The 19,977-nt window shown below is 43.5% G+C and overlaps 1 long non-coding RNA gene across 1 annotated transcript; it reads left to right on the top strand.

Annotated features, from left to right (window-relative positions):
• The first annotated feature begins 13,954 nt into the window (after positions 1-13,954).
• On the top strand, positions 13,955-19,773 carry LOC116531326. Its single transcript, XR_004260366.1, has 2 exons — positions 13,955-14,314; positions 17,447-19,773. It is a non-coding gene; the product is annotated as an uncharacterized LOC116531326 (long non-coding RNA).
• The last annotated feature ends 204 nt before the right edge of the window (positions 19,774-19,977 follow it).

Here is a 19,977-nt window from a genome sequence, read left to right on the forward strand (position 1 = left end):
GGCCCAGGGCTCTGCTTCTTTGTATAGCCTTGGGACTTATCCTGGAGCTAGCCACTCTAGCTCCAGCTGTGGCTGAAAGGAGCCAAGGTACAGCCTGGGCTGTCACTTTAGAGGGTGTAAGCCCCAAACCTTGGTGTCTTCCACGTGGTGTTTGGCCTGCAGGTGTGCAGAAGACAAGAGTTGAACTTTGGGAGCCTCTGCCTAGATTTCAGAGGATGTGTGGAAATGCTTGTAAGTTCAGACAGAAGTCTCATGCATGGGCAGAGCCCTTATGGAGAACCTCTACTAGGGCAATGTAGAGGGAAATGTAGGGTTGAAGCTTTCACACAAAGTCCCCACTGGGGCACTGCCTAGTGGAGTGAGCTGTGGGAAGGCCACCATCCTCCAGACCCCAGAATGGTAGATCCACTGGCAGCTTGCACTGTGCACCTGGAAAAGCCACAGGCACTCAATACCATCCCATGAAAGCAGCTGCAAGGGCCGTACCCTGCATAGCCACAGGGGTGTAGCTGCCAAAGGCTGTTGGAGTGCATCCCTTACATCAGCATGTGAGACATGAAGTCAAAGGAGATTTTAGAGCTTTAAGATTTAATGATTGTTTGGCTGGGTTTCAGGCTTGCATAGGGCCTGAGGCCCCTGTGTTTTGGCCCATTTCCCCTGTTTGGAACAGGAACATTTACGCAATGCCTGTATCACCATTGTATCTTGGAAGTAACTAACTTTTTTTTTTTATTTTACAAGCTCATAGGTAGAAGGGACTTTGTCTCAGAAGAGACTTTAGACTGTGGACTCTTGAGTTAATGTTGGAATGAGTTAAGACTTTGGTGGACTGTTGGGAAGGCATGATTGGTTTTGCAATGTAAAAAGGATACAAGATTTAGGAGGGCCAGAGGTGAAATTAAATGGTTTGCCTCTGTGTCCCTACCCAAATCTCATCTCCAATTGCAATCCCCACATGTAGAGGGAGGGACCTGGTAGGAGGTATTTGGATTACTGTGGCCATTTCCCCCATGCTGTTCTAATCATAGTGAGGGAGTTCTCATGAGATATGATACTTTAAAAGTGATGGTTTCCTGCACACACTCTCTTTCCTGCTGCCTTGTGAAGAAGGCACTTGCTTCCCCTTCTCCTTCTGCCATTATAGTAAGTTTCCTGAAGCCTCCCCAGCCATGCAGAACTGCGAGTCAATTAAACTGACTCTTTTATTTATAAATTACCCAGTCTCAGGTAGAATCTTCATAGTAGTGTGAAAATGGACTAATACAATAGCATTGTATTGTATTGTATTGTATTAAGGCTATGCCACATTTCGCTTATTCATTCATCAGCTGATGGGCATCTGGATTGTAGAAGAATTATTTAAAATGGGGATTGTATTACTCTGCTGGGGCTGTCGTAAGAAAATTCCACAGACTAGGTGGCTTAAACAGATATATATTTTTCCCTCATAGTTCTGGAGGCTGGAAGTCTAAGATCAGGGTGGTAGCATGGTTGTGTTTTGGTGAGAACCCTTTTCTTGACTTTCAGATGGCTGCCTTCTCACTGTGCCGTAACATAGTCTTTTCTCTGTGTGTATGAGGGGAGAAAGAGAGAGAGAAAGAGAAAGAAAATGCTCTGGTATCTCCTCCTCTTCTTGTAAGGACACCAGTCCCACCCTTACGACCTCATTTAACCTTAATTATTTCCTTAAAAGCCCTATTTCTAAATACAGTCACATTGGCACATTGGGAATTAGGGCTTCAACATAGAAATTTTGGGGGGACCCAGTTCGGTCCATAACACGGAGACTATATCATATTTGTATGTTGAATGAGTATGATCTAGCACTGAGTTTCTCAACCTCAGCGTTATTGGCATTTTGAAACAAATAATTCTTTGTGGTGGGGGCTGTCTGGTGTGTCATGAGATGTTTAGCAGCTTCCCTGACCTCTACCCATTGGGTCCCAGTAGCACGACTCAGTAGTGACAACTAAAAATGTTTCCAGCCATTGTCAAATGTTTTTTTTGGAGTGGGGAGTAAAAATTGCTTTTGGTTGAGAACCACCGATGGAGTAGAGAGGAAATTAATGATACAAGAGAGAGAAATAGCAGATAATTGCAAGTGCAAAGTCTTCAAATAAACAGCAAGAGACGGAATTCAGTGTAGTGAATGGCCCTAGATGGGAGCAGAGAATTCATCCATTGGGACAGAAGGAAGGACACAGAAACACATGAGGTGCTGGATGTGCTGATGGGAGCATGTACTTTCTTCTTACACCTGTATTTCTCAGTGAAATTAGTCATCTATGGAGGGGACAGCATTGCAAACTGTGTATGTGGCTACCAGAGAATAAACCATGTTTTATTGAAGACCTTCCCTGAGAAAAAGGAATTGTTATTTCTTTGGGAGCTAATACTGACCACATTCCTCCTTCTTTGAATGCATAGCACATTTGTTTAACCCACTTCTTATAGTTCAACACATATATTAGAGTTCTTAATGTATGTGCCCTACCAGACTGCAAGTTACTTGAAGATGAGAACTATCTTGTTTATGTCTATATCTCTCACAATGAATAGCTCAGTCTACAGTAGGTACTCAATAACTGTTGAATTGAAATGCATTTCCATTGAAATTATAGGATCTTTGCTTTCTAATGAATTTGTCTCATAAAACTAGCAACTCTTCTAGGACAGACTGGTGGACATAGAAATTGATACCTATTGCTATAATTTGGGAAAAGCTTTCCATTTTTCCCCAATAATAATCTTATCAATAATAAAATTGGCCAACATAAATCAGTACTTTTCAAACTTCAATCTCCATATGAATCAGTTGCTGGTGCTCTTAAAATGCAGATTCCAACTTAATAGGTGTGGAGTGAGGCCTGACAGTCTGCATTTCTGAAAAGCTCCCAGATAATGCTGATGCTCATGGTCCTGGACCACAATTTGCCTAACAAAGTTCACAAAAGATTGGGCTGCATAAGTGATTGGAAGAGGTTAATCACAGAGCCACCATCACTGAAGGTGGAAGGGAGCTTGCAGGAAGGCAATGAGAGAAGAGACAGCCCCCCTCACAAACACCACAGGACTTCATTAAACTCTGATGAGGACAACAGGAATCAGTCTCTTGCTATGGGTTTCAAATTTAATATGGCCTTGGTAGCTGAGAGAGGAGGAGAGAAACCAACAAAAGCAAAGTTCAGAAAATGTAAGCAAAGGGCATTGTGTTTGCAGAGGAAAAAAAATCCAACCTTTTAAGTCTATAATGAGCAATGATAGGATAGACGCATGTGGAGCTGAAAAACTCTAAAATAATCGTGTGGACCCTGGGTTGATCATGAGTCAACAATACAGTACTCTGGTCTGAAAATCAAGTGCAAAAGTAGAATACACAATTAGAAACTGAAATAATATCCATTATATTTAAAACTGCCCAGAAACTTGCTAGAATTCCGCAACTAGTTTTGAGTTATATGAACCCAGAAAGATGCAGAGAACTCAAAGAAGGTTGAGATAAGAGCCTCAAGAATTATTCAAAGGTTGAGAAACAAGATTTACCATTTAGAAGAGAAGGCTGCGTGATGATTAATTCATAGTATTTTGTCTACAAAGGGGTGTGTTTTGCAGGGAAGCCGTGAGCAGTTATTCCATATTTCTCCTGAGGACCTGCGCAGATGAGATGTCTTTAAACTACTCCAAATGTGGTTTTGGTTGGATATGAAAAAGTCTCTAATACAGAGGGATTTTTAGCATTGGCATGTGCTACTTCAAGGGAAGTTCATGAATATGTTTCCTGCTAAAGGACTTTTTCTATTTGATGGGGATTGTTAAGTGGAGCCCAACTTGAAAACAGACATGGCATAGCTAAAATTATGAGCACTGTCCCCTGAGGATCAAGATGATCAATAAAGGATTGGCTGCTTTCCGTCTCAGGGTCCCTGAAGGTTCCAATGCCAAGGGATCACTCAGGGGTGTCATAACTGAGAGCTTCTGAGCATCCTGGACACATAGAGTGAGTCAAGGACTATGGGGCATGTGTGGTAGCCTCTGGGTAGGATTTCAGGTGTTTGACATCTTCACTTTTTGGCCTGGTCCTCAGAGCTGGCAAACAACACCATACCAGTAAAGTAGAGTCTTACTCAAATGCACAGCTGGCCTGGAAACTGAGGTCAAATAAAAGTCCCACGGCAGGATTTACATAAGGAGGGGCAGTGATTCATACTCATGTGAAGATCCAGCAGGTTATACACATGGGTTACATGCTGAGTTAGGTGAAAAACAGAGCATGGTGGGGACTACAGAGCTCATTCAAACGGCAGAGCAGCTGCTCAGATGCAACCACATTGCTGCCATTCAAAAATGAGGGCCTCATGTAATCAGAACTGTTGAGCTTTCAAGGAATGTCAGAAATCTGGGCTTTGAGTGCATATATCCAAATTCTAAAATAAATCTGCCAGTGCACATTAATATATGAATGGATAAGCAAAATGTGGTCTATCCACACAATGGAATATTATGCAGCTCTGCAAAGGAAGGACGTTCTGACCCATGCCACAACTTGGATGAGCGGTGAGGATGGCCGTTTGAGCCACAGAGCCATGATGACACTATGCTCAGTGGAATAAGCCAGTCACAAATGAATTGATACCGTGTTATTCCACTTAAATGAGGCATAAGAATCAGAGACAGGAAGTAGAATGGTGGTTGCTAAGGGCTGGAGAGAGGGGAATGGGGAGTCATTGTTTAATGGGTAGAGAGTGTCAGTTTTGCAACAAGAAAATGCCTGGGTGATGGTGAAGGGTGCACAACAGTGTGGACGTACTTGATACCACTGAACACTTAAAAATGGTTAAGATGGTCAATTTAATGTTATGTGTATTTTACAACAATTTAAAAAACTAGAAAATAGAACCATAGGATCCAGCAATCTCACTTTCGGGTATATACCCAAAGAAATTGAAATCCAGATTTCAAAAACGTATCTCACTTCCATGTTCATTGCAGCATTATTCATAATAGCCAAGGTATGGAAACAACCTAAATGTCCGTCGGTAGGTAAATGGATAAAGAAAGTGTGATGCATACAATTATCCCCCAAATCTGAGGGGGATTGGTTACAAGACTCCCAAGACACCAAAATCCACAGATGCTCAAGTCTTTGATATAAAATGGTGTAGTATTTGCATATAACCTATGCACATCCTCTTGTGTACTTTAAATAATCTCTAGATTACTTATAATAACTAATACAATGTAAATGCTATGTAAGTAGATGTTATATAGTATTGCTTTAAAGTATGTATTATTATTATTTTTCCCCCGATACTCTTGATCCATGGTTGATTGAATCTGCAGATGTGGAACCCATGGACTTGAAGGCCCAACTGTGTATATAATGAAATACTATTTGGCTGTAAAAAGTAAGGAAATCCTGCCATGTATGACAACATGGATGGACCTGGAGGACATTATGCTAAGTGAAATAAGCTGGACATAGGAAGCCTCGTCTCACCTCTGTATGAAACCTAGTTAAACACATAGAAGCAGAGAATAAAATGGTAGTTGCCAGAGGCTAGAGGGAGGGGGAATGGGGGAAGTATTGGCCAAAGAGTTCAATTTATGTAAAGTTTCAGTGTGCAAAATAAATAAATTCTGGAAATCTCCTGTATGATATAGAGAATGTGACTAACAATACTACATTGTGTTTTTAAAAATTTGCTAAGAAGGCAGATAAAGAAAAACAAAACCAAAAATCCCAAAGGCAGCAGGAGGAAATTTTTGGAGGTAATGGAAAAGTTCATGGTATTAATATTGGTAGTGATGATGGTTACGTGGATGTATGCTTATTTCCAAACACATAAAGTTGTGTACATTAAATATCTACAGCTTCTTGTATGTTACTTATATCTCAATAAAGCAGTTTTTAAAAATTGGACAAAATATTTTGGCAAATATACAAGTTCTGAATAGCCCCATGCTAGCCAACACCACAGAAGCCAAGCAGACCCAGCCACACTCTGGATTTGGTCTACAGGTTATGAGGCTGACGTCCAGGATAAACTAAGAACTGATCTGCAACTGGTGAGCAAGGACCAAGCGGGAGGTCAAGCCCTCAGAGACCGTGCCAGCCACGGTATCGAGATCTTGCCCTGCAGCCCAGGGCCAAAATTACAAAAGCTTCTACTGTGTGACTTTTATTATGTGGGCGAGTTGCAGAAAACAGGTACTTCACTCAATTAACTGGCTAGCTGCATCTGCATAGGCATGTCGTCCAGTATACTCATAAGATGTCACTCACCTGCCCCCTCCTACATAAAAGATACACAAAAAAGCCAACAATTAGAGAAACCCAAGCTCCTGGATGTCAACATCCACTTCTGCTTGGAGTTGGCTCCTTTCACGGAGATACATACCAGGCTGCTTTTTGAAGACCCCCCCCCACCACTGCCACACCCATCACCCCCCAATGCCTGGCATGAGAAACTCCACCTTGTCAAAAGCAGGCATTCTGAAAGGCTGAAGCCAAGAACCTTGAAGGAAACTTTCTGCCAAGTCCACTGCGTAGGATCACTGGAGACGGTGGTGGTGGTGGTGGTTGGCTTACCCAGCTCTGGGTGCAGAGTGCTTTGGGAAGGAGGAAAGAAGAGCTGATCCTGCCTTCCCAGGGCTTTAGCACATAATGGTGATGTATTGTTTTTCTACAAGTTGCCATTAAATAATGAGATTTTACCAACAGTCACTTACCAAGGCTACACTGTGCCAGGCAGTGTGCTAGGTGCAGGGACTTCCTAATTTTTGTTCCTGAATTATTTGCTCTGTGAAGACAGCTGGAGAAATAAGACAATGATTTCTATTCTGTTGCATTCTTTAACTCAGTTGGAGTTCACAGCAATGAAACAGTTGAAGTGTTTTGTTTTTGTTTGCTTTTCTTTTCTATGTATTTTATGAGATCAAAATGAGACAAAGAAGCTGGGATGTCTCTGTTCTTTCTGCTACTAGGAAAGAGTTTTGTTTTATTTCTATTTTCAGTAGAAATAATTGTAAATTTTGACCTGCACAGAGAGCCCTCACATATAACAGGTTTGGGAATAATTCTAGGAGAGTCACATGGCTTTCCTTGGCCTGGAGGAAAAAACAAATCTGTTTAGTTGAATGTTGGATTGTTGCTCAAATGGATAAATCAGTGGAGAGACTTTTGTGGGAGAAATTGTTCCACACAATTTCAAAATGGTATCTTTATTCATTAAATATTTTAGTGTCTAGACATGGAGCTGGATATTCTAAGGACATGAAGGTCCTTGTCCTCACAAGTTTAGAGTAAAAATAATAACTACAATTTTATTGAGGACTTATCCTGTGCCAGACTCTGTACATTAATTTTGTTCAATCTTCCCAGTAACCCTTTTGAAATAATCAATGTTATCTATTTCATAAAATGGATGAAACTTGAGGCTATAAGAGCATGTTAAGAATGTATTCAGGATTACATAACTAGCAAATGGCCAGGCAGAGATATTTTTGTCATTAAAGTTTATAATTTAACCATTGATCTACCCTGTCTCCTTTAGATTTAATATGAGAAATGAGATTTACACACAAGGAAAACCAAAGCATTGTTGATTGATCCTAACCTCCTGCTGTCGGAGCCACATTTTCTGACTGTCCTTACTGTTGGCAGGTGTTTATCCTCTGAAAATGAACTTGACTTCTGGAAACAGCCAACATCCTTGGCATCAAGCCTGATGGATATAGTGGTCACTACCACTTCCATTTTAAAATGTGGTGAGACTGAAGTATTACCACTTGAAAACATTTCTAAGTGAAGCATTTAGAAATGTTCTATTTTGTTAAAAACAGCTTTATTGAGACATAATTCACACACTATTCAATTCATTCATTTAAAGTATACAATTCAATGATTTTGGCATATTCACAGCATTGTACAGCTGTCACCACAATCAATTTCAGACAGTTTTTGTAATCCCCCCAAACAAAGCCTGTGCCCCCTAGCCATCACTCCCCAGTCCCCCATCTTGTCCCAAGCCCTTGGCAATCACTCATCTGCTTTCTGTCTCTATTGATTTGTTTTCTGTGTGTTTCATATGAATGAAATTATTTAATATGTGGTTCTTTGTGACTAGCTTCTGTTTTGTTTTGTTTCTCTGTTTTCAACTACTTTATTGAGATATGATTGACATACAAAAGCCATAGAAATGTAGTATATACCACCCAATGTCTTTGCAGCTATGTGTACATGCATGAACCCATCATCACAAGCAATGCCATAATTTTATCCATCACCTCCTAAGGTTTCCCCCTGTCACCTTTGTTTTTTTGTTCACTTTGTCTTGTTTTCCTTTTGTGCTAAGGGTACTTATCAGATCCACCCTCTTAGTAAAATTTTAAGTATGGAATATTTTAATCATATGCCCTATGTTGCACTCTAGATCCGTAGAACTTACATATCTTTCGTGACTGAAGCCTTGCACCCTTTGTGGAAGAAAGTATTGACTTTCCAAAAACAGCTGTTGCAGATGCCTGGTTCTGGCCAGCAATGATCCTCTCATTTTGTCCCAGCTTCTTTCCATCCCTGGAGGAATGAATGACCTCCCCATGTGTTGGGGCTAGAGTTGTGGTTGATAACAACATACTGCTGATTGACTGCACAGTGGCACACTGTCATCTCCTACATGTCAGACAGTCACTGCTCATCTTTCCCCTTTGTACTTTTGGATTAGGGTGTCAAGCTCTGGCCTGGGCTTTGGAACTTCCAGGTTGGCATGTGGCTCTCACAGAGAGTCACAGCTCCCTTTCCCCTTGGCTGGGGCTCCGGACTCCTTTCAGATCTTTCAAATGCTCTAGGTCATGCCGATTGTAGCCGTCCCTCACACCCTACCAGACAGAAAGAGCTACCCAGGGGCAAGCCAGGATTGAAGGATTTTGCTTCAAGAAACTTCCACACAAATGTTTCCTTTGAGATCTCAAAGCATCTATCTACCTTCTGTCTTTCCTCTGTGTCAAAGTCTCTTCATCTGTGGTCCATATAGCCTCAGACAAGTTATTTAACCACCCAAGGCCTTTGTTTCCTCATCTTTAAAATAGTGGGGGTAGAGTGATGAATGGTACCCACTTCATTCAGTTGTTATTTGAAACCACACAGACTTGGCTGCTTGACTTGGCAAGAATCCACCTACTTTCTATGAGTTTTGGGTGAAGTCACTTCTCTGAGCCTGTTTCCCCATTTGTGCAATGGAAGCAATGCTTTGTATGCCGTAGTTTTGTTGTGAGGATCAAAGAATACAACACATGGTTGGAGGTTAAGTCAGACCATGAAATATAGAAAATGCTCAATATTAATTATTATACTCTTACTGCGTACTCTTGAAAGTTCATGAGTTTATGAATGACTTTGGAGGGATGTAGCCCATGAATTTTCTAAAATTATTCGCAAATATTTGTGTGTCTATCATGTGCACCTTTTCTGGGACAAGTTTCCATAACACTCATCTGATTCTCAAAATGTCTACCTTGGCCTGGTGCAGTGGCTCACACCTGTAATCCCAACACTTTGGGAGGACAAGGTGAGAGGATTGCTTGAGCCCAGGAGTTCAAGACTAGCCTGGGCAACATAGTGAGACCCCATCTTTACAAAAAATGTAAGAATTAGCTAGGTATGGTGACATGTGCCTGTAGTCACAGCTGCTCAGGAGGCTGAGGTGGGAGGATTGCTTAAGCCCAGGAGGTTGAAGCTGCAATAAGCCAAGATCATACCACTGCACTCCAGCCTAGGTGACAGAATGAGCCCTATTTCAACAACAAAAAGTCCATCTCCCTGTTTCCCAAAGTTGAGAACCTAGATGCTTAGACATGAAGACCTCATGAATGCAAGACACAAGCTCCAGAATGGGGTTGCGAATCTGCCCTGCCCATACTCTATTTCCTGTGTTTGAACTTGAAACCTTGAGATTAAGTGTCCTCAGCCCACAGCCAGCGCCTCACCCCAGACCTTTTCTTCGTGTTACTTGTGTGCAGGTTATGTATTGTGGCCAGCTGCGTTTCTGGCTGAACTGTAAGCTCCTTGAAGTTCAGGGCTTAATTTTTCATGTGTCCTCAATAATGGGAGGCTAATCACAGATCTCTAAACCAGGCAAGGGCTCTGGAAACACTCATGAAATAACGAGATGTCAGGGTTCCTTAGAGCAGTGGGCTGCGGAACCTCCAGGAACCATCACTCTGCAGCCCAATTCGGAGAATTGAGGGATGATCTGAAATACGCAGTTTCATCTTCTGATGATACTAGTTTCCTTTCTCCTGTGTGATTACTTGTACAGGTTGGGACAAGTTGGTAAAACTGGAAATAACAACTTCGCTCGCAAATGTATTGGCTAGCCTCTCTGTGGCAATTTTGATGGAAAGAGAAATGGCAAAGCAGGTAATACCTGTTCTGTGTTATAAAATAAAACTATTGTCGGGTTAAAATAAATCTTTTGCTTGTCTTGCCCAAGAGATTCAGGGAAAATTGGTGGCATTTTTGGACTGAAATCTGGACTGTTAACATAATATTCTCATTGACTTGGAAAAATGATTTTTTGAGAACGTAGAAATCCAAGTATAGAGACAGAGCTTTCTTAAATTCTGTTGAAGTACTAGGAGTAGATTAAAAAAAAGAGTGAGTCCTACCAAGTTTGGTAGATTCAGAATAGGCATTAACTTTACTGTTCCTACCACCTCTTCTTATCATTTTCCTTCTAAGCCATACCAGTGATAAGATTTACTTTCTGTGTGGCTACGTGTTTTCCCCAGAATTTACGTGCCACACAAGGGAAGGTAAAACTGTTTCATCTGGGATTTCAAAGCATCTATCTACCTTCTGTCTTTCCTCTGTGTCAAAGGCTCTTCATCTGTGGTACGTGTAGCCTCCCTGTTTCCCCTCCCTTTTGCAAATTATGAATTTATTTTTCCATCAAAGTTATGTAAACATTCACTAACATCTAAAGACTAGGAGAAACAAGTCACTTAAAATCTGACCACACATAATTGCATAATCACCTATCCATTATTACCATTTAAAAATTTTCTTCCTGTGTGTATACTTTAAAATTATAATGATAGTTTACATAAGTTTATGTCTTGCAGTTTTCAATTAACCATTCACATACGCATTTTTCTTAATGAGATAGTCTTGGTAACTGCCGTGGTTAGTAGTCGTATAAGTTTATTGAGTGTAGGTACCGTAATTTACTTAGATATTCTCCTACTGATGAATCTTAAGATTGTTTCCTTGGTATATTATTATACCAAATGCCACAGAGAACATCTTAATGCATAAAGGTTTTCTGCAGCTTGAATCATCCTCCTCGGCTTGGTTCCCAGAAGGAAAATCAGAGCCTTTATCAGCAGGTGTGGAGGCGTGGATGCTTTCGGTGTGCCTTTCCCCACTGTTCTTCAAAAGGCCTGTACCAGTTTACCTAGCAGCTGCAGAATACGAAGTTTCCAGGGTTCACAGCTGCAATTTTATTTAAGTGATAATATAGAAACGGACTGCTTGGAATGGTCTTCTGATGGCCTATTTCAACTGCTCTGTGGACAGGTAGGAGGCAGGTCTACTTCCTGCATCACCAAATGCTCTGGAATCATAACCTCGCCTTCTCTCCTCTAAGACAGATTATTCTTGCTCATGATCCAGGGCAGAGTTAAGGCGTTCTAAAGCCCAAAACCAGAGAAGGCTGAGGAAACTAGCAGGTAGAATTTACAATTCAGGTTGCAGTGAGATTCTTGGGTCAGGTCTTACCCACCACTTTCTCTTGCTTGGCATTGTTGCCATGGAGTGAGGAAGTCAAGCTGCTGTTTTGTATTAGATCTCAGTCTGCCTGGGAGCACTTTATTTGGTGAGTGGCCGAGGCAATCAATATTTACTGTTCTGCCAATCATGTTCATAGATTCAGGATTGCATCCCCAGCACCTAGAGGACAGCCTAGAGAGAGGACTGCCTAGAGATGACAAGAAGTCCATCTCCCTGTTTCCCAAAGTTGAGAACCTAGATGCTTAGACATGAAGACCTCATGAAAGCAAGACACAATATCTTTGTGGGCACTCAGTATCTACTTGTTAAGGGCAAGAATGACCGAGTAGCAGAATGGGGGCAAGAAAGGCTTTATTTCATATGAGGCATATTGCAGGCAATGTTGTTTGCTGACCAAACCTAAATTTCATAAAAGGCACGTTCTTCTTCTTTATTGAGAGAACGTTCCTTTTATGTGGGGTTGCAATGTACCTGATGAATCAGCTAATTTCCCCAGGCCCCTTGCATCTTGGGGCAGTCACGGATACTGTTTGGGTCCATAAGATGTGCAAGTGCAGCCCTTGAGTTTCTGGGGAAGCAGATTTTTCTTCTTTCTTTCTTCCCCCATTTCTTTTTGTGAGCTTGAGGTAGAGCAACCATCTTACCACCAAAAGATGACAAACCTAAGGATGAAAGTCCCAGTCGGAGGATGGGGCTGAGCAAAGGAAGGGGGAGTGAGATGCTGAGGCCATCCTGGGGCTGCTGCATCAGCCCAGGATGCTGTAGTTTTGAGAAAATTAAACTTTCCTTGGATAAGCCTCTGTGACTGGGTTTTCTGTTGTGGATGACTGAATGCCATCCTTTCTGATACAAGGAACTTGAGGCTCAGGAAGTTTCATTTGTCAAAGGCCATGATGATCATATGGGCCAGAAATAAGACCAGATGTAGGTCTACGTAGTTAAGCCAGCCCTTTGATTTCCCCAAACTCCCCTTGCCACTATGACCAATTTTAGATTGGAAGGCCCCTCAAAAGTTCTTTGAGATTATGTGCATTTTCAAATATTTTGGGAAGAGTCTTGATAAATACAAGCTTCTGACCTGTTGGGAAACAAAGGATTCCATGCTTTATAGCATAGGTTCTAGTCTAGATGTGAGCTCCCTGGAGGGATATTTACATAGTAGAAGAGAAGATAAAATATCAGGAGGTTTTTTTTTTTTGGATTGCTATCAGTTTTGTTAACCCTGTCCTCATATCTCATAGAAAATTAAACATTCAATCTGAAAAATTGGATTTGGCATTTGATATTTTAAAACTCTGACATGGCCTTCCATATTTTTTTGTTGTTTTATTTTTAGGGAAGTTTAGAAAAGGCTGTGGATACAACTGCCAGTGTGTATTTTCTTGATTTTCTCTCACTGTGTTAAAATATAGCCCCTTTGGCGATATTTCTTAAAGAACTGTCGTTAAATGACATTTGAAAACCATCTACCCTGTTCACGTAGTTTTGTTCCTGGATAAATTGTCCTCTGCTTTATGGAAGTGACTTATAAAAGAGACTCAGATAAAAGAGAGAATGAGGGTTAAGCTCATGTGATGTCTCATTGGCTGAGATAAACCAGTAAAGAAGTATTTCATAAATCAACCAGAGTGTTTTCTTTTGTAAGCCAGAGAGTAAACTGCTCCTGAGAGGTTTGTGCCTGGTGCATTTGTCAGCAACAGGTAATTTCCCAAAGGTGGGATGAGCAAAACCATGCTCTCAGCCCAGTATTTAAGAGTCATCCTACATTTTAGAAAACAATGTACCGAATGAATAAGACCTACTATTTGATAGCACAATAGGGTGATGATAGTCAATAATAATTGTACATTTTTAAAAAGCCTAAAGAGTATAATTATATTATTTGTAACTCAAACGATAATACTTGGGGGTGGAGACCCCGTTCTCCACAATGTGCTTATGTCACATTGCATGCCTATATCAAAACATCTCATGTACCCCATAAATATATACACCTACTATGTACCCATACATTTTTAAAAAATTATAAAAATTTTTAGAAAATAAAATAACATAAGGGCAATGCATGTCAGTGCCATGCCCACCGCCTTCCACTGCTATGCCCCGGCCAGTTTCCATGGGGCGTGCTTTCGTGGCTACTCCACTCGCTCCCATTGTTTCCTTCAGATGTGAATACACATAATAAAACGTCGGGCGACTTCCTCCAGCGGGCGTGCCAACTCTGACTCAGCTCTGCCCTTCTCTTCAAGTTCTTCACTGGCCATAAGTCCAAAGACATCTGGATGCCGTGGGATCCTGAATAGCTCCTGTGCCTGCGTCCTGTCCTTCCACTGCATCTCAGAAGCCATGCCAGTGACACAGCTGTGTCTGGAGGGGACACTGAGCCTGCTGCCAGCACTTGCCCTCAGCCCAGGGGTGGAGTCAACACTAAGTGTGACAAAGGGACAGATGGCAAGTCCACTGTGACGCTCACTACTGATCACACTGCATCTGGAGCTCGCCCTGTCTCTGGCTTCCTGGTTACAGGTACAGTAACTGTTCTTCTGGTTAAACTGGTTGCATCAGGTGTTTATAAATGGCAGTCAAAAGTATGGACGTGTCTAGGAAGGGCTGAAACCCTTGCAGCAACCCAGCCAGCCACCTGTGATGGCATCTTGTCTGGCAGCCTCTTAAGCCAAATCTATCTCTTATAGCTTGAAAAGCGACAACTGCTGGTGGCTACCAGATTTAGCAAGAAAGCATACAGGATGTCCAGCGAAATCTGAACTTCAGATAAACAACACATAATTTTTATAGCATTAGCATGTCCCACATATTCCATGGGGCACACTGATACTAAAATATGACTCCTTGTTTATGTGAAATTTTATTTAACTGGGCATTCTGTGTTTTATGTGACCACCCAAGTGTAGGCTCCTGGGGAGACTTGTGATGTATCTGTGAGGGTGCATGGGTTCTGTCCATCCTGGGGTCCTGAAAACATATTTGTGTAGGACTCATTTTAAGTTAAAGATCATTCTCTGGGAGAGCCTTTTCCCTAGTTAGTGAAAGAGAACCACAGAGTTTCTTGCTGGCCATTGGGCCCTTCCCTAGTGGGAAGTCTTCTATTTTTATTGATTGTTTGAGACAGTGTCTCATCCTGTTTCCCAGGCTGGAGAACAGTGGTGCAATCCCAGCTCACTGCAGCCTTGACCTCCTGTGCTCAAACGATCCTCCCACCTTGGCCTCCTAAGTAGCTGGGACTACAGGTGCACCTCACCCAGCTAATTTTATATTTTTGAACATGGTTTCGCTATGTTGCCCAGGCTGGTCTCGAACTCTGGACTCAACCAATCCTTCTGCTTCAGCCTCCCAAAGTGCTGGGATTACAGGTGTGAACCTCAGGGTCCAGCTATTTTATCCCATCTTCTTTGCACCTTAGCCTGTTCTTTTAGTTTCTTCTTCCCTTTCTACACAACTCACCCCCACCTCAGACTGTGGGGTATGCTGGGCTGTGGCTGCCTGACGGGTGGACTGTGTCCTCTGGGAGTGTCTGTTCTTTCTTATCAGCAGAGATGCTTCTCTCTCTGGTCCTGGAAAGCAGTGGCCAAAAAAAGCGTTTCAGGCATCAGGTGGGGGCTGATTGCCCGGAAGCCTTCAGGCTCTGGTGTCTGGCATCTAGTTCTATTGACCTGCTGGGTTCAGGAGCTGATTGACCCACTGGATTCAGGAGCTGATTGGATGCCCAGAACCTGCCTTCGGGTGCCACCAAAGAGGGATTGATCCCCTCTCCAGGTCCCACCGTTAATGGAAATGAAGCAAATTCCTTTCCCCCTTAGTTGAGATAAGACTGGACTCTTAAGCAGTAGCCTTTATTATTTAGGAAGCAGGAAAGTCAAAGCAAACACGATAGTCCCAACATATAAATGGCTGTGTTTGCAGAGACCACTTTCTGGTCCTAACCTTCCCTGTCATAGAGCAAGTGCAAGGAATCCAGTCTTGAAGCATCCCATTCTTTCAGCCTCTCTGGACCAGATGAGCAACTGAGATAGACTTGACTGGTGCCGCGTGAGGTTGCGTATGACTTTCACGTGCTCCCAACACCTGCTCCCACCTCCTAGGCATATCCCACTGCACCACCCCACCTTCGGGGACCCTCTGGCTTTCCTCTCTGACCTTGAGGGGCTGTCTCCCTGGCCACTCGGCCTCCTATGCCCTCTTCCCCTTCCCAGGAGTCTCCATGAGTCTACTTCCATTTCCCTCTGTTCGACTGTCCCTTCAGTGGATACCTGAGTCCTCCCCAGGGGGTCCGGAGCTGCCTGCAGGTCACGTGGCCTTGGAGGCAGCCTCCGCCTTTCCCTGGATGTGACAGCTTCCTGTGACAGCCAGCGAGGGACCTTTCCTCCCTTCTGTTTCTCTCCTTAGCCTCTGTCCTCTGCCCCAGCTACTAGGCACCCACTTGTACTTGCTGAGAAGTCTCTGGCCTTTGGTTCCTGCAAAGATAAAGATCTCGATCCCAGATGTCATTATCTTCAAAGAGCAGCAGTGATGTATGGTTTTTATTTGGTTGCTAAACCATGTCAGGCTCACTTCCCTGGGGTCATAATAGTAGAAAGAAGAGAAAGAGAAACCAGTTTGTCAACAAAGACAAGCCGGGAGATTTTCCAGAGTTCTAATTCTCATTCCATGGCCCTTTATTGAACTTTTACATATGTGACCTAACTTTTAAAAAAGATGACAAAAGGGAAATGTTTACGCGTCATTACTCCCCACCCAACTCTGTGTTCATTGTGGGGCTACCGCCCTTATGTCTTTGTGATGGGCTGGAGTGTACCCCTCTAAAATGCGGATGTTGAAGCCCTAACCCCAGTATCTCAGAACGTGGCTGTGCTTGGAGCAGGGCTTTACACAGGTGCATTAGGGTGGACAGCAGTGGTCGGAGCACGACCTACCCTTTCACGTTCTTCTTCCCTTTCTGCACAACCCACCCCAGCCTCAGACTCCGGGGAGTGCTGGGCTGTGGCTGCCTGACAAGGGGACCGTGTCCTCTGGGAGTGCCTGTTCTCTTTCTGGGAGTGTGATTCTCTTTCACTAACTAGAGAAATGGCTCCCCCAGAGAATGGTCTTTAATTTAAAATGAGTCCTACACAAATATGTTTTCAAGACCCCAGGATGGACAGAACCCCTGCATCCTCACAGGCACCTCAAAAGTCTCCAGGAGTATACAGTTGAATTGGCCCTAATCCGGTCTGACTGGTGTCCTTACCTTGTGAGAAGAGGACATGAGGACGCCCAGAGACACCGGGGGTGCTGAGGTGGAGCAGGGTGGCCGCGTGGGGACGCAGTGGGGAGATGCCGTCTGCAAGCCAAGGAGAGTGGCAGCAGGAGACGTCAGCCTGCTGACACCTGACTCTTGGACTCCCACCCAGCCTCCAGAGCTGCGAGGAAATGAATTTCTGCCATTTAAGCCCCCCAGTCTAGGGCACTTTTTAAAAATGACCCTAGCAAACTAATCCAGTTTAAAATGGTGCTCATCCAGGTTATGGTCTTTCTGGCCTGCTCTGAGGCTCCTGATGGTGGGTTGTGAGGGAAACGGAGAGGGGGGCTGCGGTGACCAAGGGCAGCATTCCATGTGGGGCCCCCCTTTCTTCTGTCCTGGAACCCTCATCCTCCGTTCAGAGCCCCCGTCTGTGTCATCGCAGCCATACCTTTATCACAGAAAGGACTCGTGGGAAGGAGGGAGTGGAGACTCTAGAAGACACCCAAGGGCTGTCCTCTGACCAGAATCCCAGTGATGCGAGGTCTGACTGCCCAAATCTTGGGAAGACTTATGATTGTTTTAAAAGATTCCTTATAGAAAATGGAAGAAACAAGGAAAATGGAGGAAATGAGGGGGAAACTCTAATCCCATAGTGGTAACATTATCCTCTACGTGAGAAATGCATTGAGGTTACACAGCAGTTAATACCGATGGTCCTTATCGACCCTGTCTGGTCGATGGACTAGGTATTATTATTTCCATTTCACAGAAGAGGACAGTGAAGGTGAGCATCTTGCCCAAAGCCATTCAAAGAGTAAAATTTGGAGACAGAACATAAATTCTGGTCCTGGAGCTGCATAGTGTTCGTGCTCTCCATTTTTTCCTGGGGCCTCTTCCTTGATAAAAACACTGAAATTCTTCTTCCACCACCTGGTGGAGGTGGGCTGAGGGATGAGGTGCCCACAGGTGTGTGGCACTGGGAACACATCCTCTGTCCCCTCCACTCCTTCTGTTTCCCCTCCTCTCCATGAAGGACTGTGCTGTGATTTTGCCAGGTAGAAGGCAGTAACACCCACTCTGGCAGCCCACAAGGCTGCAAAGCCAAACAGAAAGTCAAAGCCGGCTGTGTTTTACCACCTCCAGGGTGCCTCCATTTAAAATTAAAGCTCAGCATGTCGTCTTTTAAAAATTCACGATTTATTATAAAGGGAGAAGAAAAGCTCTTGCCCTAACGATTAAGTTTTCAGAAGGATCACCTTGTAGCCAGGCTGTAAAACCGTGGCTGCTGGAAGGCTGGGGTATTTAAAGAATGTGAGCTGAAGTGGTTTTTCTTGAGTCGTTTTTTTCATTTGCATGGTGCTAAGACATTTGCCATGAGAGGGGCATTTCAGAGCTTTCAGGCCAACTGCAATAAACTGGTAAACAACAGCCTGCCATTGAAGTGCGGATTTTTCTATCTATGCTTAAGGGTTATTTGCACTGCCTGTCACCATCCCTGCTTCTTGTTGCTCTGGACTTTCTGCTCTTCAGCTATGGCAGAAAAAATAGCTGGGTCTGGTCGGGGTTTCGAAACTGGTCTGACCTTTACTCTGAATTGTTGGCTCCCAGGGTCCCCGCTGCCCAGGAAGCCTCTCCCTGAGGCATGTGGAGATAATGACTTCAAATATGGATTTAAAAGCCTCCGGGAGCAGCAGTGAGGTATTATTTGGTCTCAGAAACTGCTTCTTGGTTAAGCTCTAGTTCCAAGCCATCTGGGTCACATTTCCTGTGGGAAAACACAGAGAACCCCTGTCTTCTTCATGGACACGTTCCTCCCAGCACTGAGTGTCTTTGCAGATCAGCACTTTCTAAGAGTTTTCAGGAAATCTGTGAAGGCTCATGCTACGGCCAAAATAAATCAAATAGGATAAATGTTCACTTTTTGGAGTCCTCCCTTCATTAGTTTGGGATGAGTGACAGTTTATGCTGGGGTGAGTTAGAAGCAAAAGGGGCAGCCTCTACGTTGGTCTCCATGATCCCCTCCTCCTCATATTTTCACCTGGGTATAATCCCCACCTCTTGAATGTGTGTTGGGGGTGTCCCCGTGACTTGCTTCTGACTGATGGAATATGGCAAAGGTGATGACTGCGTGACTGGATTACATTACACATTTAAGACTGTCATCCTAGCAAATCACTCTGACTCTTGCACTAGGTTTGAGGAGGGAAGCTGCCACATTGTGGCCTGCCTACAGAGAGGGCCACGTGGCAGGGAACTGAGGGCAGCCTCCAGCTGGCAGCCAGCAAGACATCAGAGCTCTCAGTCCTACAGCTACAGTGAAAGACATTCTTCCAACAACCAAGTGAGCTTGGAAGCAGCTGCTTCTCTCATTGAGCCTCCAGATGAGAACACAGCCTGGTCATCACCTTGATTGTAGCCTGCGAGACCTTGCAGCAAAGTATTCAGTCCATACCCAGACTTTTGATTCCCCAAAACTGGGAGACGACACATGTGTGTTGTTCAAAGCTGCTAAATTTGTGGTAGTTTGTTACATAGCAATCGGTAATGAAAAAAGGGGCATGCAGAATAAATTAATAAAACTGTGTCACAGGAGTGCTGTGCAGCTACCAAATAAGGCAAGCTACATCAGCCTCTTTGAAAGCACCATTTGCGCCTAATAATAGGCAACTATTTTGACTTCTTAGCCGTCCTTTTAAGAAGATGTGGAAGAAATGTTTCAAAATAAAAAATGGGGAAAAGCAGTGGATTTGTGACTTCCTACACATGTGCTCTTGTAGAAAGAGCAATCCCAACAAAGGTTTAGCAAGTACCAAGGCCACAGCTGTGGGAGTGAGCTGGCCACTGATGCACATGGGAGGCCACTGTGGCTGGAGCAGAGTCGGCCAGGAAGACGAGGGAGGAGAGCAGATCAAGGGTGTAAAAGAGGCTTGAGGGGTTAAATAGACCCTTG

Source organism: Sapajus apella, unplaced genomic scaffold, assembly GCF_009761245.1.
Source record: "Sapajus apella isolate SASKATOON/1434 unplaced genomic scaffold, GSC_monkey_1.0 scaffold70, whole genome shotgun sequence".
Taxonomy (NCBI): Eukaryota; Metazoa; Chordata; class Mammalia; order Primates; family Cebidae; genus Sapajus; species Sapajus apella.